The sequence below is a fragment of the Oculina patagonica genome, chromosome 3 (genome assembly GCF_052425735.1).
Source record: "Oculina patagonica isolate OP01 chromosome 3, crgOcupat, whole genome shotgun sequence".
In the NCBI taxonomy this organism is placed as follows: Eukaryota; Metazoa; Cnidaria; class Anthozoa; order Scleractinia; family Oculinidae; genus Oculina; species Oculina patagonica.
In genome coordinates this window covers 26,831,766-26,851,894 of record NC_135760.1, presented here as the reverse complement: position 1 = coordinate 26,851,894, position 20,129 = coordinate 26,831,766, and the positions used below count along the sequence as shown (strand labels likewise).

General features: G+C 36.4%; 2 long non-coding RNA genes across 9 annotated transcripts in view; one reads left to right on the top strand and one right to left on the bottom strand.

Annotated features, from left to right (window-relative positions):
- The first annotated feature begins 449 nt into the window (after positions 1–449).
- Positions 450–5,280, top strand: LOC144645786 (uncharacterized). Its single transcript, XR_013569339.1, has 3 exons — positions 450–708; positions 1,224–1,295; positions 4,971–5,280. It is a non-coding gene; the product is annotated as an uncharacterized LOC144645786 (long non-coding RNA).
- Positions 5,281–5,425: 145 nt separating this feature from the next.
- The window catches only part of LOC144647317 (uncharacterized), a 22,839-nt gene continuing 8,135 nt past the window's right edge, over positions 5,426–20,129 (bottom strand). For 3 of the 8 annotated variants that reach the window (XR_013569570.1, XR_013569568.1, XR_013569566.1), the window contains 2 exons: positions 6,209–6,260; positions 5,426–6,001 (listed from right to left, as the gene is read on the bottom strand). This is a non-coding gene — a long non-coding RNA (uncharacterized LOC144647317). Of the gene's footprint in view, positions 6,261–7,441; positions 7,563–14,218; positions 16,070–20,129 lie in introns of those variants that run through there. The other 5 variants (XR_013569569.1, XR_013569567.1, XR_013569571.1 and 2 more) reach the window with 4 other exon arrangements.

The window sequence follows — 20,129 nt, the reverse complement described above, 5'->3', positions numbered from 1 at the left end:
TCCTCCCCAAGCCACTCGCGGCTGCGCCGCTTGCTGGTGGGCGCTTTAAAACCTAACAATATAATACCGCCAGCTACGCAGGCTAGCGCTCGAGGAGTTCAATATTCACGTTGCCCCCAAATAGAGAGCCTGCTCGCAGGCTACTGAAGTCGAAAAGGGATGGCCGCATTAATCACAAAGTTCAAACCAGCCAATTAAAACCCTGGGGTGCTACACGCTTAACCACTGAAACTCCTATTGAAAGTGAAAAGTGGTGAGATTTCTTTCACAATCTTAAGTTGTTCCTTACATTTTATCCCTTTCCCTTCGAGAAAAAGTCATATGCATGGTAAAAGATACCTTCCATTCCTTTGTAAATATATCGTGAAACGTTTGCAGAATATTTATTTTCATAAAACCAACAAAAAAGCGAAATCCCGTGCAGTCTTTGATGGTGCGAACCAATTGGATACCCCTTTGGGCGCGAGTTGGCGCCAAGCGCCAGTGGCATGTTGTGAAGCGTGCAAGTCACACCTAAAGCTGTGACGCATTTGTCAGCCATTGGCTATTACTTTTCAAATGCTTTATCTATATTCATAACAATTTGTAGAATTTGCTTCACTCTAAACAGCTTACGGCCATGTGAATACTAGGCTGGACTCTCCGATGACAAGATCTCTGAAGGAGAAAGAAAGTACCCCACTCAAACTTCCTTATTAGAAAGCGAACGTGAGTAATGACTTCTCTGCAATTTTGCGCTAAAATGTAAGGAGAAACTATTTGTAAAGTGCCGTTACAGTTTCCACGTGCGCTCGGAGTTTAAGTTCGCCGTTCGTGAGTTGAATGAAGGCGCTCGACAAATTTCCTTTGCCTAAGATAGTAAAACAGAGTGTGAAGTTAAGCTGAAGTGTGTTCCCGAGTAAACAATCTGAGTGTTGTCTTTCCTTACTAAGTATTCAAACGATAACGCGAATATTTTTCAAGGCATTCACGTGTTGCCCTGAGTGGCCATTTTGACAGCGTAATACTCTGGCGTCACCAACAAAGACAAGGCAAAGGCTTAACAAAAACATTTCGTAAGAATTTTTTGTCTGCCACGATCTACATTCAAATAACCTTTTCTTCAAGAACGCATTTTAGTACAGTTATTCGCGTTTTATCATTTGACAACCCAAGTTGCATAAAGTTTCAGATTTTCCTACCAAATATAAAGCTAAATATCTGCTTTCCTGTTCAATTTACAGACTAAACAACAAGAGGATAAGAACAAGAAAGGAATCCACAGCTGAACATCAATGGATCATTTCGCATTGGAGGTCATTTAAATTTAAAAAATGTTTTAAAAATATTTCGACAAAAATGGTCGGACAAAACTGGCACTCGGATATATAATCGACTTTATAGAAACTACATTTGCAATGTGCTGTCCACCATTTTCTCCGGATATTAAAGAGCTGTAAACGATTCAAAACGTCCAAAAAATGTACCTTTGCCCAGACTTCACTTAGCAGTCGCAAAGATTCCGTTTCCTTGGCATTGAATATTTTAACGAAGACGCGCGCGTAAAAATATTTTTTATCTACTGGTCGAGATAAGGGGGTCGAAAATTCGTAAAGCTTTTTAGTGCAGAATGCACTATTGTGATGGTTTGTTGGGGCTGTCGTCCGCTAACCCGCTAGTGCGCTAACGTGTAAACTTTAATAGTCAATTAATTAATTAATATCAATTAATTAATTAATTAATTATTCCTGTGGACGTGGAGGGGGTTGGGGTGGGAGCACCTGACCATACCCCCCAAGTAAAACGTGGAGCACATCTACGTTACTTTTATATGAGGATCTCAAAGGTATATATTTGTTTCAGTAAAACCTTTGCTCTCCTTGTGGTACTACTCAACGTAATTTACACCAAACGCATGCGCAGATTAGTCTACGTTGTTTTCTGGAACTATCATGAACATCGCTTGTATTGCGTGTTTGCGGTAGGCTTCCTGCAGACTTCTTGGCGCCAAGTAAAAACCGCAAATTAATTAAATTAGATTTTGAGACTTTCACAGCACTTTCGTAATTAGGTATGCAAAAACTTGCACCGGGATTTTCGGCGTGAACACCTGATAACCAGGAAACAAATATCCTAGCTGTACTGCGTTTTAAAAAACCTGTCGAAAAATATGTTTTTTGATTAGATTTGTTTCTTTAGTTTTTGAGAATCGTCTTTCGTGCAGTCTAAACCGTAACTTAATTAAATTAAGCAACTGTCATCGATGCCGCCGTAAAACAAACAAAAAACAAAAGTTTCATGTTATCGCATTTTCAAGGAAGACAAAAGTATTTTGTTACAAACGAATAAAAGTGTCGTGTTACGTTTGCAAAGATTAGCGTAAGGAACAACTGGGAAAGAATACAAGTAGCCTGTGAACAGTTTTTCCGAAAGTAAAATAAAGCAAATAAACACGAACATATATAAAACATCATACTTTCAATTGTTCCATATTGCATTCTGCACTTAACAAATCATCGAGATTTTTTTATTTTGAGAGTGTTATGGTTCCAATTTTAAAGTGGCACTGCAAATTTAAAACCAGATGCACAAGTGGTAGACTTTGACAAATAATAGGAGATTGAATTTGCTTTATTTCGTCCCCTTGGTAGACTATAGTAGAGGTGAATCTTCTAAGGTGGCTGGTAACAGTTTCAAGCACTTTCCAGCTCTTATACTTTGACGGGTCAGTACTACAAATCTTTATAGATTGATGCTACAAAAATGGTATGAAATTAAAGCCCAATGATGTTGTGATTATTTTTATGACGTCACTGGTTACTATAGCAACAGTATAACCTGTTAAAAACACCCTTAATTTGGCTTTAAGTGCTTATAACTCAAAAACGAGCTCGGTGACCCCCATTTTTTATTATTGAACATTGATCAACATGTTAAGAGACAACTTTTTGCAAAGTTAAAAAAATTTCTACGAAGCGGTTTCAGAGCCACCTTAAAAATTTGAAAATTTAAGGTGGCTCTGAAACCGCTTCGTAGAATTTTTTTTACCTTTGCAAGAAGTTGTCTCTTAACATGTTGATCAATGTTCAATAATAAAAAATGGGGGTCACCGAGCTCGTTTTTGAGTTATAAGCACTTAAAGCCAAAATTAAGGGTGTTTTCAACAGGTTATACTGTTGCTATAGTAACCAGTGACGTCATGAAAATAACCACAACATATTCACCAATCATTGGGCATTAATTTCATACCATTATTATAGCATCACCTTATAAAGATTTGTAGTACTGACCCGTCAAAGTATAAGAGCTGGAAAGTGCTGGAAACCGTTACCAGCCACCTTAAGTGCATATGTAGCTATGTTTTGATTCCTCGGTATTTTTAGTTTAGATCTCAAAATATTGTCTACGCGACATTTATGAAGTCATCAGCATTTGGGATTAAGCGCAGTCTGATATTGAAGGAACCACAGAAAACATGATTTTAATTTCTTTCATCATCATCATGTTTCGTCGCGCCAGTAGACGCATAAGGCCGTTTTTGCTTTCATCCAATCAAGAGGGTCTGAATGGGGGTACTTCGATATCACTAAACACTTAAACTTTTAGCTCTGTAACATGAAACAGTTAAATTTTAGGCATTTTAACACTAACAGTAAAAAAATTCACTGTAACAGTAAATTTTATCCAGAAAGAAACAAAAACGGCTCCAAAAATGCCAATAGTTTTCGGCCATTTTCCGACGATTCCCGATCATTTCGGAAGATTTCCGAATACTACCGAAGATTCTCGCATACTGCCGAAGATTTCCGAAGACTACCGAGGATTTCCGAGGAGAACACACAGCACAGGCTCAAAGTTCATGAGTGATTTTATCACCGATTTTCGAAGAGCAGATAAGAATTTACAATGCTAAAAGACTGAGTTTTTCACGAAAAACCCTCCAAACACTTAACAGTATTTTCTCCGGAAACAGTAAACATTAGAAAATTAGCCAATTTAACAGCAAACACTAAAAACTATGGGCAAATATCACTAAACACTAAACCCTATTCAGACCCTCAATCAAACGCGAATCCAGTGCATACCTTCGACACCATCTGAATCGAATCAGTGTTGTCGAATTGCACCACTTTTTAGCGATTTAGACGTGCGAATTAGAATTTATTTAGATGTTATATTAGACAAAAATTCTTTCCTAAAATCTGTCCTAGGTTTAATGAATTAGAATTTCGCGGGTTTGAAACTAAAGTGATATCATACCAAAATACAATCTGCTGCGGCTTGCAAATGTAACAATATATTTTACGAAGAAAAGATGAAATTTTCTTTATATTTTGTCGCCAAGTTTAGAATAACTATTCGCAAAAGTTTTCAACGTCGATTTTTCACTCATTGATAGTTTTAGCCTTTCGTGGTTTACAAATTCCAAATTTTAGGAATTTTTAATAGATTTTAGTGATTTTCCTCTCCTTTTCCAGTGTCCCCCAATAAGTGCCAATTTGTTGCAATGGAATGAGATCTGTCACAAAAATAAAGGTTGTTACTTACTTTAATTTGCATAAAACCAACAAACAACAAAAGCGAGCGAAATCCCGTGCAGTATTTAATAACGAGAATTAATCAGGTGCCATCTTTAGCTATCTTTTTGGGTGTGAGTTGGCGCCAAGCTTGAATTTGTTATTCAGGTTGAACATGACAACAAAAATATCACAGTGAAAGTTTCAAATCCATTAACAGCGAAACTTTGCGCGTCTTCGTGGACATGTTAACCATTCCTGAAGGCGTAACTCTAATAAAAAAACCAAGCAAAAGGAATTACTTTGACAATAAAAACCATGATAGGTGCTATATTGCCCAGAAGGGTTAGCTTCAATATTTAAGAACCGAATTCTAAATTCCTGAGAGTTTAATTTAACTTTAAACGAAATCCTTTTAGTGTTTCAAATGTGACCGGCTTAACAAACCAGTTCCTTTGTTCTTGTCAATTTCAGATGTCTGCTTTGAAAGGAATTGCTCTAACACAACAACGAAACGAGACATCGGCATACCAAACGACCTAGAGGAATTCTGAACAGACATTTACGCAGGTACCTTTATCTGTTTATTCGTCTTTTTATTTGCCGCATGGTTTGGCTGCCGACCACATTAATACCGGGCCACTTATTTATGCATTTATCATTGTCAAGCCTGAAAATGGGTGGGGTGGGGTCGGACAGATGTGGGGCATTTGACAGCAATTGCCTTCCCCACCCTATGGAATTTGACTAAAACTTGGCCCAGGGAAGGGAAGATTTGTTTTTTTTTTTTTGCAAAGGGGAGTAAATGGCCTCTACACGTCAATGCGGCCGCACGTAAGAAAATACTTGATGGCAGGAATGCTCTTTGCTTGACTGACACACCAATATGCCTTATTTGTTCATAGACAAGAAGGAATCTAGCATCTTGTATCGTAACCTGTTTATTTGTTCCACTGATAGCTAAGGTTACTTTTCCATATAGAAAGGATTTAAAATTAAAGTGGCTAGTCTGACACGCATATTTCCTCTCTGCCAAGAGACTCGTCAAAGACCTTAATTCGTACATTTCCTCAAGGCCAATATGCAAATTTCCAGTGAATACCAAGACCGTGAGGTGTACTTTTGTTTTGACCTTTCTCGAAACAACTGTATAGTATGTTGCTGGCGTAATAACCCAGCTCCTTTGCTCTTGTCAATTTCAGATGCAAGCTTCCAAAGAAAGAACAAATATCATGGCCACTCAAACACTTAAAAAGGTACGTTTATCTGAATATACATGTATAACGTGTTTGTCAGCCTGAGGTTTGGTCGCCGTATCGAATTAACAGCGACTTAACCTTCCTTGCCAAGAAGAACATTTATTTCAAAGAAATGTGTGGAGTGCAAAAATAATTGTTAAAAATATACGAGTAATACAACGCAACCAAAATGTCTTCACTTTGACGAAAACACATTGTACCGAACGAGTCCCGGGAATGAGTCTCTCTGCTTCTGTCAAGAAGTAACTGAAAAAAAAGGGGATTTTCATTAATTAAAAAACTAAAAGGACTTCTTAGCAATACTTTAGCTTTAAGTAAAAACTGACGCATAATTAATTTTCATTTTAGTTTATCCTATCCTCAATAACCAATCAGTCAATCTGTCTTGAGTGAGCAGTCAATAAACTTCATGGTCAATTCATCAGATTCATGGTCCAATGTTCTCAGCGTTACCTTGGCAACAAAATCCGCCGTCAAGTTCTTTCCAGCAGTGGTTAGTATGGTTCTATGTAGACTGCAAAACAGTCATTTTTTTTGTATCTTTTAGCGTCTCTCCCCAGTCTCACTCATAGCTTTGACATTGGCTCCAGACCTCTCGCTCTCGTTTCAAGACCGAGCGCGTTCGCAAAAGATACGACTGTTTTGCAGTCTAGGTTCTATGGGGAAAATTAAATCATGGTGTGACATGAAAATACACAAATGAGTTAAATTTTCATTTTATTTAATGCTCCAAATTAAATGATGTGACATAAAAATACAAAAATCACTTGAAAGTTCATTATATTCAATGCTTCAAATTAAATCATGGTGTGGCATGAAAATAAACAAATCACTTCAAATATGTTCAGTTATCTGCAATGCTTCAAATTAAATCATGGTGTGACATGAAAATACAAAAATCACTTGAAAGTTCGATTATATTCAATGCCCCCAAATTAAATCATGGTGTGACATGACAATAGACAAATCAGTTGAATGTTTATTAAATTCAATGCTCCAAATTAAATTATGTGACATGAAAATACACAACTCAGTTGAATATTCATAATTTATATGTAATTATGCTCCAAATTAAATCATGATTTGACATGAAAACATACAAATCACTTGAATGTTCATTGTATTCAATACTACAATAAAATATAATGTGACATGAAAATACACAAATCAGTTGAATGTTAATTATACTCAATGCTGCAAATTATATATATGGTGACTGCATGAAAATACAAAAATCACTTGAAAGTTCGATTATATTCAATGCCCCAAATTAAATCATGGTGTGACATGAAAATAGACAAAATCAGTCGAATGTTTATAATTTATATTCAATGCCCTAAATTAAATGATTGACATGAGATGAACAATTTACAGTGGAACCCCGATATAACGATCTTCGATATAACGATATTCCCGATATAACGATGAATATGTTATGTCCCGGCAAAAGTAAAATGTATGGGACGGAACCCCGATATGACGATTCCTCGATATAACGATGTAATTTTACTGCCCCCTTGGCATATCGTTATATCGGGGTTCCACTGTATACACAAATCACTTGAATGTTCTTTTTATTCAATGTCCCAGATTAAATAATATTATGTGACATGAAAATACACAAATCAGTTGATTAATGTTTATTATATTCAATGCTCCAAATTAAATCATGGTGACATGAAAATAAACAAATCACTTCAATGTTCAGTTATCTGCAATGCTCCAAATTAAATCATGGTGTGACGTGAAAATACACAAATCAGTTGAATGTACATAAAATTCAATGCACCAAATTAAAGGATGTGACCTGAAAATACACAAATAGGTTGAATGTTCAATTATATTCAATCCTCCAAATTAAATGGTGTGACAAAAATACACAAATCAGTTGAATGTTCAATCATATTCAATGCTCCAAAAAAATGGTGTGACATGGAAATATACAATTAACTTAAATTTACAATTATATTCAATACTTAAAAATTAAAGGGGTGACATAAAATACACAAATCACTTGAAAGTTCGATTATTTATATTCAATGCCCCCAAATTAAATCATGGTGTGACATGACAATAGACAAATCAGTTGAATGTTTATTAAATTCAATGCTCCAAATTATTAAATTACGTGACATGAAAATACACAACTCAGTTGAATATACATAATTTATATGTAATTATGCTCTAAATTAAATCATGATTTGACATGAAAACACACAAATCACTTGAATGTTCATTGTATTCAATTATACTACAATAAAATATAATGTGACATGGAAATACACAAATCAGTTGAATGTACATTATACTCAATGCTGCAAATTATATATATGATGACTGCATGAAAAAACAAAAATCACTTGAAAGTTCGATTATATTCAATGCCCCAAATTAAATCATGGTGTGACATGAAAATAGACAAAATCAGTCGAATGTTTATAATTTTTATTCAATGCCCCAAATTAAATCATGGTGTGACATGAAAATAGACAAAATCAGTCGAATTAATGTTTATAATTTATCTTCAATGCCCCAAATTAAATGATTGACATCAGATGTCAAACAATTTATACACAAATCACTTGAATGTTCTTTTTATTCAATGACCCAGATTAAATTATGTGACATGAAAATACACAAATCAGTTGAATGTTTATTATATTCAATGCTCCAAATAAAATTATGTGACATGAAAATACACAACTCAGTTGAATGTTCATTATATGTAATTATGCTCCAAATTAAATCATGATTTGACATGAAACCACACAAATCACTGAAATGTTCATTATATGCAATGCCCCAAATTAAATGATTGACAACAGATGAAAAAAATCTCGATGATTTGGTAAGTGCAGAATGCAATATGGAACAATTGAAAGTATGATGTTTTATATATGTTCGTTTTATTTGCTTTATTTTACTTTCGGAAAAACTGTTCACAGGCTACTTGTATTCTTTCCCAGGTGTTCCTTACGCTAATTTTTGCAAACGTACACAACACTTTTGTTCGTTTGTAACAAAAACTTTTTCTTCTTTGAAAATGCGATAACATGAAACTTTTGTTTTTTGTTTGTTTTATGGCGCATATTTGTTTAATTTAATTAAGTTACGGTTTAGACTGCACGAAAGACGATTCTCAAAAATAAAAACAAATTAATCAAAAAAATATTTTTCGACAGGTTTTTTAAAACGCAGTACAGCTAGGATATTTGTTTCCTGGTTATCAGGTGTTCACGCCGAAATCCCGGTGCAAGTTGTACCTAATACGCGCTGTGAAAGTCTCAAAATCTAATTTAATTAATTGCGGTTTTACTGGCGCCAGAAGTCTGCAGAGCCTACCGCAAACACGCAATACAAGCGATGTTTGTTCATGATAGTTCCAGAAAAAACGTAGACTATCTGCGCATGCGTTGGTGTAAATTACGTGAGTGTACCACAAGGAGAGCAAAGGGTTTTCTGAAAAAAATAACTTGGATCTTCTGAAAGTACGTAGAGTGCTCCAGGTTTTACCTAGGGGTCGGTCAGGGCTCCCCACCCCCACCCCCTCCACAGGAATAATTAATAATTGATATTAATTAATTAATTGGTGATTAAAAGACATGTGCGCTTTAGGGGTTTAGCGGACGACAGCCCCACCAAACCATCACAATAGTGCATTCTGCACTAAAAATATACACAAATCACTTGAATGTTCTTTTTATTCAATGCCCCAGATTAAATTATGTGACATGAAAATACACAAATCACTAGCTTGAATGGTGATTATATGCAATGCCCCAAATTAAATGATTGACATGAAAAATATACACAAATCACTTGAATGTTCTTTTTATTCAATGCCCCAGATTAAGTTATGTGACATGAAAATACACAAATCACTTAAATGTTTATTATATTCAATGCTCCAAATTAAATTATGTGACATGAAAATACACAACTCTGAGTTGAATGTTTATTATATGTAATAATGCTCCAAATTAAATCATGATTTGACATGAAACCACACAATTCACTGAAATGTTCATTATATGCAATGCCCCAAATTAAATGATTGACAACAGATGAAAAATATACAGAAATAACTTGAATGCTCTTTTTATTTAATGCCCCAGTTTAAATTGTGACATGAAAATACACAAATCACTTGAATGTTCATTATATGCAATCAATGCCCCAAATTAAATAATTGACAACAGATGAAAAATATACACAAATAACTTGAATGTTCTTTTTATTCAATGCCCCAGTTTAAATTGTGACATGAAAATACACAAATCACTTGAATGTTCATTATATGCAATGCCCCAAATTAAATAATTGACATGAAAAATATACACAAATCACTTGAATGTTCTTTTTATTCAATGCACCCAGATTAAATTGTGACATGAAAATACACAAATCAGTTGAATGTTTATTATATGCAATGCCCCAAATTAAATGATTGACATGAAAAATATATACAAATCACAAATTAAATGGTGACATGAAAATACACAAATCAGTTGAATGGTGATTATATGCAATGCCCCAAATTAAATGATTGTCATGAAAAATATACACAAATCACTTGAATGTTCTTTTTATTTAATGCCCCAGATTAAATTATGTGACATGAAAATACACAAATCAAGTTGAATGTTCATTATATATGCAATGCCCCAAATTAAATGATTGACATGAAAATTTTATACAAATCACTTGAATGTTCTTTTTATTCAATGCCCCAGATTAAATTGTGACATACACAAATCACTTGAATGTTCATTATATATGCAATGCCCCAAATTAAATGATTGACATGAAAATTATATACAAATCACTTGAATGTTCTTTTTATTCAATGCCCCAGTTTAAATTGTGACATGAAAATACACAAATCACTTGAATGTTCATTATATGCAATGCCCCAAATTAAATGATTGACATGAAAAATATACAAAAATCACTTGAATGTTCTTTTTATTCAATGCCCCAGTTTAAATTGTGACATGAAAATACACAAATCACTTGAATGTTCATTATATGCAATGCCCCAAATTAAATGATTGACATGAAAAATATACACAAATCAGTTGAATGTTCATTATATGCAATGCCCCAAATTAAATGGTGACTGCATGAAAATACAAAAATTAGTTGAATGCTCAATTATATTTAATGCTCAAAAAAAATGGTGTGACATGAAAATACACAATTGACTTAAATTTACAATTATATTCAACACTAAAAAATTAAAGGGGTGACATACAATACAAAAATCACTTGAAATTTCGATTTTATTCAATGCCCCAAATGAAATCATGGTGTGACATGAAAATAGACAAATCAGTCAAATGTTTATAATTTATATTCAATGCCCCAAATTAAATGATTGACATCAGATGAACAATTTATACACAAATCACTTGAATGTTCTTTTTATTCAATGTCCCAGATTAAATCTAATTATGTGACATGAAAATACACAAATCAGTTGAATGTTTATTATATTTAATGCCCTAAATTAAATTATGTGACATGAAAATACACAACTCAGTTGAATGTTCATTATATGTAATTAATGTTCCAAATTAAATCATGATTTGACATGAAACCACACAAATCACTTGAATGTTTATTATATGCAAAGCCCCAAATTAAATGATTGCATGACAACAGATCTAACTAGATGAAAAATATACACAAATCACTTGAATGTTCTTTTTATTCAATGCCCCAGATTTAATTTTATGTGACATGGAAATACACAAATTAGTTGAATGTTCATTATATGCAAATCCCCAAATTAAATGATTGCAGGACAACAGATCTAACTAGATAAAAAATATACACAAATCACTTGAATGTTCTTTTTATTCAATGTCCCAGATTAAATTATGTGACATGAAAATACACAAATTAGTTGAATGATTATTATATTCAATGCCACAATAAAATATAATGTGACACTAAAATACACAAATCAGTTGAATGTTCATTATATTCAATGCTGCAAATTAAATGGTGACATGAAAATACACAAATCACCTGAATTGTGATTATAATTGCAACATGACCCAAATTAAATGATTGACATGAAAAATATACATAAATCACTTGAATGTTCTTTTTATTCAATGTCCCAGATTAAATTATGTGACATGAAAATACACAAATTAGTTGAATGATTATTATATTCAATGCCACAATAAAATATAATGTGACACTAAAATACACAAATCAGTTGAATGTTCATTATATTCAATGCTGCAAATTAAATGGTGACATGAAAATACACAAATCACCTGAATTGTGATTATAATTGCAACATGACCCAAATTAAATGATTGACATGAAAAATATACACAAATCACTTGAATGTTCTTTTTATTCAATGCGCCCAGATTAAATTGTGACATGAAAATACACAAATCAGTTGAATGTTTATTAATATGCAATGCCCCAAATTAAATGATTGACATGAAAAATATATACAAATGACTTGAATGTTCTTTTTATTCAATGCCCCAGATTAAATTATGTGACATGAAAATACACATAACATGCTTTTGAGCATAATTATTTCCAGGGTTCTCAATAGAAATTTCAGCAGCTGTTGCTGTTTTGTTTTCACCCGTAGCAGGGATCTACATGGCCAAAGGCTATGTAACTTAAATCTATTGACTGCAGTGCTTTGACAGCCCTAACACTATTAAGTGACACTCGGAGCAGGTGTTACGGGTTAACGGTTCAACTGAGAACCCTGATATTTCTATGAAAAGGGCGCATTATAGTTTTTACATTTTTACTGGTAATTATTAATATTGATTAATATTGATATATATTCCACGCACTAAAGAAAATGGCAAGATATAAAAATACACAGACTCTATATACCAAATTCAATTAGTCATTCAAGTCTTGCAGGATATTAGTTTGTTCCTGTCCATCACGTCTCAAAGGAAATCTCTTTTTTTGTAGTCCATGGGGTCGCATCTCAAAGTGCTCTTTATTCTGAATCTCTCTTTATTCGTGGTATATCGCGTCTCAGAGGTTATCTTTTTTCGCAGCCAGTCACGTTACAAAGGATATTTTCATTACTTGCTGCCCATCACATCTGAGAGGAAATCTCGTTTTTCATAGTCCATGGTTTCTAGATGGAAGTTATTTTTTATTGCTGTCTGTCACGTCTCAAAATGCTCTCTTTTGAGGTCCATCGCATATTGCAGGATACTTTTTTTGTGCTATTCTGCCCTACCATAAACACCTAGGCACAAATAATATGGAAAATAATGCAGTGTGCCGTGGGTAGCCAGCACTGCGAGAAGTAAACAAAGCAGAAAAGTAAACGAGCAACAAGAAAAAGAGCAACAAATAAAAAAACGAGAAATTCAAAGAATTACTTAACTTATAACAAGGACCTATCCTGGAAGACATGTTCCTGGATTGAATCCCACTTGTGGAACCAAATCTCGCAGACGAAAACGATGCAAAATTAGGAGGCGACTTCGTGTCCCTCCATTTGTGACCCTATAACGACTCGCTGCTTGTTTAGAACAACTCTCTGCACGCCTGTCAGAACGAAAAATGCGTTTCTCGTCCTCAGAATTTGAAGCCAACTCGTCCGATAAATATTCGCCAACTGTCGACCAGCCAAACTCACTCCTATCAGTAAACTTAATTACCTTAATGCGCTTTCAGTCAGGCTTATACCTTCTTTGATGGCTTTCTTCGCTTTTTCGTACTTAATTCACACTGGCCAGGTTATCTCTAGCATCAGAAAGCCAATCAAGAACTTGCCATTGAAGCTCGTATTGCTTCTTGTTGCCCCCTTAACTCCTTTAACCACGGCAGCAACTGATTGAAGAATCACGCTCGTCGGATAAATCTCGCTTAAAGTCGGCTAGCCTAGACTCGATAACTGTAGTTAAATGTGACCTCTCGCGCGAAAACGTACACTAAGGGCTTTATACCGAACGGGTAAAATACGCGGCTACCGAACGGGTAACGCACGGCTCACAAAGCCGTGTGGAACGGATAAAACTGCACGTCTGAATGGCTTGTAATTTTTTCTGAACGCACGTTTATGAACTACTGAACGGCTGTCGAAACATTTGGCAGAAATATCAGAAAAAACATGCTTGATCGCTTTGAGCACTTTAGAACCAACTCCGCCAGAGCTCCAGTCGATTCGACAGGCATCACAAAATTAACTGAAACAGTGCTGGTAACACGCCGAGAGAATGAACTTATACTACACACTTGCTTATATACTCTTAACACAGAATACCCAAGAGACTACATGGCAACATGCACATGTATGGATTACAAATGCTAGGATTCAAATATATGCCAAACTTTATATCGCACATATTGAGATATTCTTTGGTTGTCAGTCATGTGCACTAGCTACTATCTCCCTCTTTTTTTTTTAAATTTTCAGGTCTGTGCACTACTAACTATCTCTTTTTTTTACTGATATCTTTCAGGTTGGTGCGCTTCTCTCTTTCTTTTTATATCATGCAGGTTGGGGCGCTGCTCTCTTTCTTTTTATATCTTGCAGGTTGGGGCGCTGCTCTCTTTCTTTTTATATCTTGCAGGTTGGGGCGCTGCTCTCTTTCTTTTTATATCTTGCAGGTTGGGGCGCTGCTCTCTTTCTTTTTATATCTTGCAGGTTGGGGCGCCACTCTCTTTCTTTTTATATCTTGCAGGTTGGGGCGCCACTCTCTTTCTTTTTATATCTTGCAGGTTGGGGCGCTGCTCTCTTTCTTTTTATATCTTGCAGGTTGGGGCGCCACTCTCTTTCTTTTTATATCTTGCAGGTTGGGGCGCCACTCTCTTTCTTTTTATATCTTGCAGGTTGGGGCGCTGCTCTCTTTCTTTTTATATCTTGCAGGTTGGGGCGCCACTCTCTTTCTTTTTATATCTTGCAGGTTGGGGCGCTGCTCTTTTTCTTTTTATATCTTGCAGGTTGGGGCGCTGCTCTCTTTCTTTTTATATCTTGCAGGTTGGGGCGCTGCTCTCTTTCTTTTTATATCTTGCAGGTTGGGGCGCTGCTCTTTTTCTTTTTATATCTTGCAGGTTGGGGCGCTGCTCTCCTTCTTTTTATATCTTGCAGGTTGGGGCGCTGCTCTCTTTCTTTTTATATCTTGCAGGTTGGGGCGCCACTCTCTTTCTTTTTATATCTTGCAGGTTGGGGCGCTGCTCTTTTTCTTTTTATATCTTGCAGGTTGGGGCGCTGCTCTCTTTCTTTTTATATCTTGCAGGTTGGGGTGCTGCTCTCTTTCTTTTTATATCTTGCAGGTTGGGGCGCTGCTCTCTTTCTTTTTATATCTTGCAGGTTGGGGTGCTGCTCCCTTTCTTTTTATATCTTGCAGGTTGGGGCGCTGCTCTCTTTCTTTTTATATCTTGCAGGTTGGGGCGCCGCTCTCTTTCTTTTTATATCTTGCAGGTTGGGGCGCTGCTCTCTTTCTTTTTATATCTTGCAGGTTGGGGCGCCGCTCTCTTTCTTTTTATATTGTGCAGGTTGGGGCGCCGCTCTCTTTCTTTTTATATCTTGCAGGTTGGGGCGCCGCTCTCTTTCTTTTTATATCTTGCAGGTTGGGGCGCTGCTCTTTTTCTTTTTATATCTTGCAGGTTGGGGCGCTGCTCTTTTTCTTTTTATATCTTGCAGGTTGGGGCGCTGCTCTCTTTCTTTTTATATCTTGCAGGTTGGGGCGCTGCTCTCTTTCTTTTTATATCTTGCAGGTTGGGGCGCCGCTCTCTTTCTTTTTATATCTTGCAGGTTGGGGCGCTGCTCTCTTTCTTTTTATATCTTGCAGGTTGGGGCGCCGCTCTCTTTCTTTTTATATCTTGCAGGTTGGGGCGCTGCTCTCTTTCTTTTTTTATCTTGCAGGTTGGGGCGCTGCTCTCTTTCTTTTTATATCTTGCAGGTTGGGGCGCTGCTCTCTTTCTTTTTATATCTTGCAGGTTGGGGCGCTGCTCTCTTTCTTTTTATATCTTGCAGGTTGGGGCGCCGCTCTCTTTCTTTTTATATCTTGCAGGTTGGGGCGCTGCTCTCTTTCTTTTTATATCTTGCAGGTTGGGGCGCCGCTCTCTTTCTTTTTATATCTTGCAGGTTGGGGCGCTGCTCTTTTTCTTTTTATATCTTGCAGGTTGGGGTGCTGCTCTCTTTCTTTTTATATCTTGCAGGTTGGGGCGCTGCTCTCTTTCTTTTTATATCTTGCAGGTTGGTGCGCTTCTTCGAATGCTTTAGATAAGTCCATAGAAAGTTCCTTTTTTCATTCCTGCGTTAAACTGAGTAGGGCAGTGTCACAACCGTGATGCTCTCTATAGGCGAAAACATACTTTTGATAAATACTTTTGAAGTGAGGGCTTATTCTTGCATTGACTAATGTCTCAAAACCTTTTGAGGGACAGCAACATGGTGAGAGGCCTATAATTAGTTTTATCCAATTCCCATGGAAAAATAAAACATTCAAAGGCACATTATTGAACGCTTATTTAAAGAAGAAAAACTATCAATGACCCATTCACGCAAGAAAACATTGAAAGGCAAATTAAGTGAAATTGTGACATTACTGAAAGCAGCTATGAGTTACATGTAGTTACGGTTAAAAAATTATTACGCTCACCATGCCACATGTTTAGTTAACACCACATCCACAGCACATTTTTGTTTCGCGTCACATCACCTCGTGTCACGTCATCTGTTTTTCATCTTTTTGAGTCGAGCAGAAACACGAAGTGCTCAGGCGAATCTTTCTCTCAAATTCTATTCGCTGCTCAAAAATAACGCTATACGTGCTGACAGAAAACTACAGATATTCACAAAACTAATTTACTTAATGCTAAAAAGGTTCAAAGGTAATACACTAACCGGAAAATAGTTTTGTGGTGAAAACTGAATACCGCTACGACACCTGAGAGCACGAACCATCAATGGCGCAACTCATGTGGAAAAATAAAACATTCGAACGCAAATGAAATGAGATTGCATTACTTCATTGGACACTTATTTAGAAAAAAATGCAAAGGTTGGCACTTCATTAAATTACCAAATTACCATGAGGTTGCTCGAAGAGCCTTTGATTTATATCTTTCAGTACTGTGCAGCTACTATCTGTCTTTTTTTATATCTTTCAGGTCTGTGCGCTGCTATCTCTTTTTCCATATCTTTTAGGTTTATGCTCTAATATCTCTCTTTTTGGGTTATTTATTCAAAAATAGCTCTTAGTTGGCGTGATGGGCCATGTAGTCAGTCAGTGGCTCAGTCAGCGAAGTATGTGTGTTTGTCACACCAATCAGATTTCAAATACTATCAGAACCAATCAAATTGTAGTTTATAAGGGGAAAGCAATCTGACACAGATGTAGTGAGGGATTTCGTTCGAGGATTTTAGATTTGTCGAAAGTGGAATTGGCGAGTTGTGAATTAACCCTGGTTTAAAATGTGTTTTTCGTAACGCTAACCTGCTTACAACGCACACGCCACCAGCAAAAGGCCCAACACAAACTTGTTATTCGTCTTATTCGAGTCTTTGTTAGAGGCTAGCTTTCCTGACTGTGGTAAAAATTACATAAAGCATTTGCACAAGGCAGATTTAAATATTAATGTTAATACTGTGGGTACATTTACAAAGAGTCGAAGAAATGGAAAGGACTCTTGTTTAGATTCCTAAATATTACTGGAGACTCTGTGGCGTTAAATGACTGCAAACCGCAATTAATTTAATTACTAGTCTCTTGAGCGTCTTGCTCAATTGTGTTTCATATTATATTTTCGTGGTCTATACCATCTTGAAGGACATCTTTTCTTTTGCTTCCAGCTAGCAGTCACGCCTCGAAGGATACCTTTATTCGTGGTCAATCATGTCTCGTATTATATTTTCGTGGCCTCTCATGTCTCAAAAGACATCTCTTTTTTTTAGTCCAGTCATGCCTTAAAGGATACTTTCTTTTTCGCGGTACATGGCGTCTTGGAGGTTATCATTTTTGCTGTCAGTCACACATCAGAGGAAACCTTTTTCCGTGGCCAATCGTGTCTCGTATAATATTTTCGTGGTCTTTCTCGTCTTAAAGGACATCTTTTCTTTGCGTCCATTCACGTCTCGAAGGAAACCTTCTTTTTCGTGGTACATCGCATCTTGGGTGTTATCTTTTTGGCTGTCAGTCACACCTTAAAGAAATCCCTTTTTTCGTGTTCTATAGCGTACGTCTCGAAGCACACCTTTTTTTGCATCCAGTCATGCCTCGAAGGATACCTTCTTTTTTTGTAGTATGTCGCATCCCGGAGGTTATGTTTTTAGTGCTCAATCAACCATCCAAGGAAAACCTTTTATTGTGGTCAATCGTGTCTCGTATTATATTTTTGTGGTCTATAGCTTCTCGAAGGACATCTTTTTTGCGTCCAGTCACGCCTCGAAGGATACCTTCTTTTTTGTGGTACGTCGCATCCCGGAGGTTATGTTTTTAGTGCTCAATCAACCATCCAAGGAAACCTGTTTTCGTGGTCAATCGTGTTTCATATTATATTTTTGTGGCCTTTCGCGTCTTGAAAGACATCTTTTTTGCGTCCAGTCACGCCTCGAAGGATACCTCTATTCGTGGTCAATCATGGCTCGTATTATATTTTCGTGGCCTTTCATGTCTCAAAAGACATCTCTTTTTATTTAGTCCAGTCACACCTCGAAGGATACTTTCTTTTTTGCGGTACATGGTGTCTTGGAGGTTATCATTTTTGCTGTCAGTCACACATCAGAGGAAACCTTTTTCCTTGGCCAATCGTGTCTCGTATAATATTTTCGTGGTCTTTCTCGTCTTAAAGGACATCTTTTCTTTGCGTCCATTCACGCCTCGAAGGAAACCTTCTTTTTCGTGGTACATCGCGTCTCGGATGTTATCTTTTTGGCTGTCAGTCACACCTGAAAGAAATCCCTTTATTCCATGGTCTATAGCGTACGTCTTGAAGCACACCTTTTTTTGCATCCAGTCATGCCTCGAAGGATACCTTCAAAGATTTCTTTTTTTAACCTTCTTGGAATAAGAACGTTTCAATAAGCTTTCACAAATAATTTCTTAGTAGCTTGCATAGAAAGGTGGAGAAATATATTTTTCTTTTTCTGTTCTTGAAATATTCACTTGGAGTCGGTGTTTTGAGAGGCGGCGAAGGACGTTATTTGAACCGACAATTAAATTATTTTGTCGCACGTTTTGGATATATGCATATTAATATTCTACGGTTCGATGTTATTTTTATTCTTTTCATGACAATGTTTTCGTTCAGTTCTAAATTCGACATCGGTCTTTTGTTAAATATACTACTTGAGAGAAATGGAGCTGGTGAATTATATCCCGGAGTCCAAGACAAGTAAAACAACATGATACAACTCGTTGTGCATTCATTGTGTGTGGCAAAGCTGAAATAAATAAATAACCAGACATTTGATTTGCTCAAGCCGCGCAGAAAAACAAACACTGCAGAAAGTGAGTCAAAAGTGTGAAAAAAAAAGAAACGTGACCTACGACTGCAGTTGTTCAGCTCATTAGATATGCAGATTTCAGTCGTCGCGATTGTTATTTCACTTTTCATCTACGCCACCGCTGCCTTTGAAGTTCTTCCTTGATGTATATTTTCCAGCCACCACGCGCTTTTCGAAAGATGTGTCAAAAAAGGCTTCAAGATTCAAGAATAAAGTGCGACTTACTCGATACTGATCGAATTTCTGGGTTTACTGCCTTGGCTGCCCATCTCACCGAAACTTCGGATTTTCCGATCACTGTCGAAAACTTCCGAAAGCACTAACCCGAGTTATCACGGAAAGTGACCCCCCAATCAGAAAAAAGTGCATCACAACAATGTGGAGACTTTAAAGTCCACACAAAAATTATTTTGGTGGCCTTTCGTGTCTTGAAGGACATCTTTTTTTGCATCCAGTCATGCCTCAAAGAATACATTTTTTCGTGGTCAATGGTGTCTCGAATAATATTTTCGTGGCCTTTCGCATCTTGAAAGACATTTTTTTTTTGCGTCCAGTCCCGCCTTGAAGGATACCTTCTTTTTTGTGGAACATCGCATCTCATTTCGTGGTCATTGTGTCTCATATTATATTTTCGTGGCCTTTCGTGTCTTGAAGGACATCTTTTTTTGCATCCAGTCACGCGGCCAGTCGTTTTCGCGGCCAGTCATGTCACAAAGTATATTTTTGTTACTTGCTGCCCATCATGAAATCTAGTTTTTCGTAGTCCATGGTGTCTAGATACCCAGGGGGTACTCAGGATTTCAAGTGACGGGGATGATCAGAGGATTTTTTTGGGTTTGAAATTTTCGATTCTGGGATTTTTTTGGGTAGGAAAATTTGGCAAGTAATTTTTTGGGTGGCTTCGTGGTA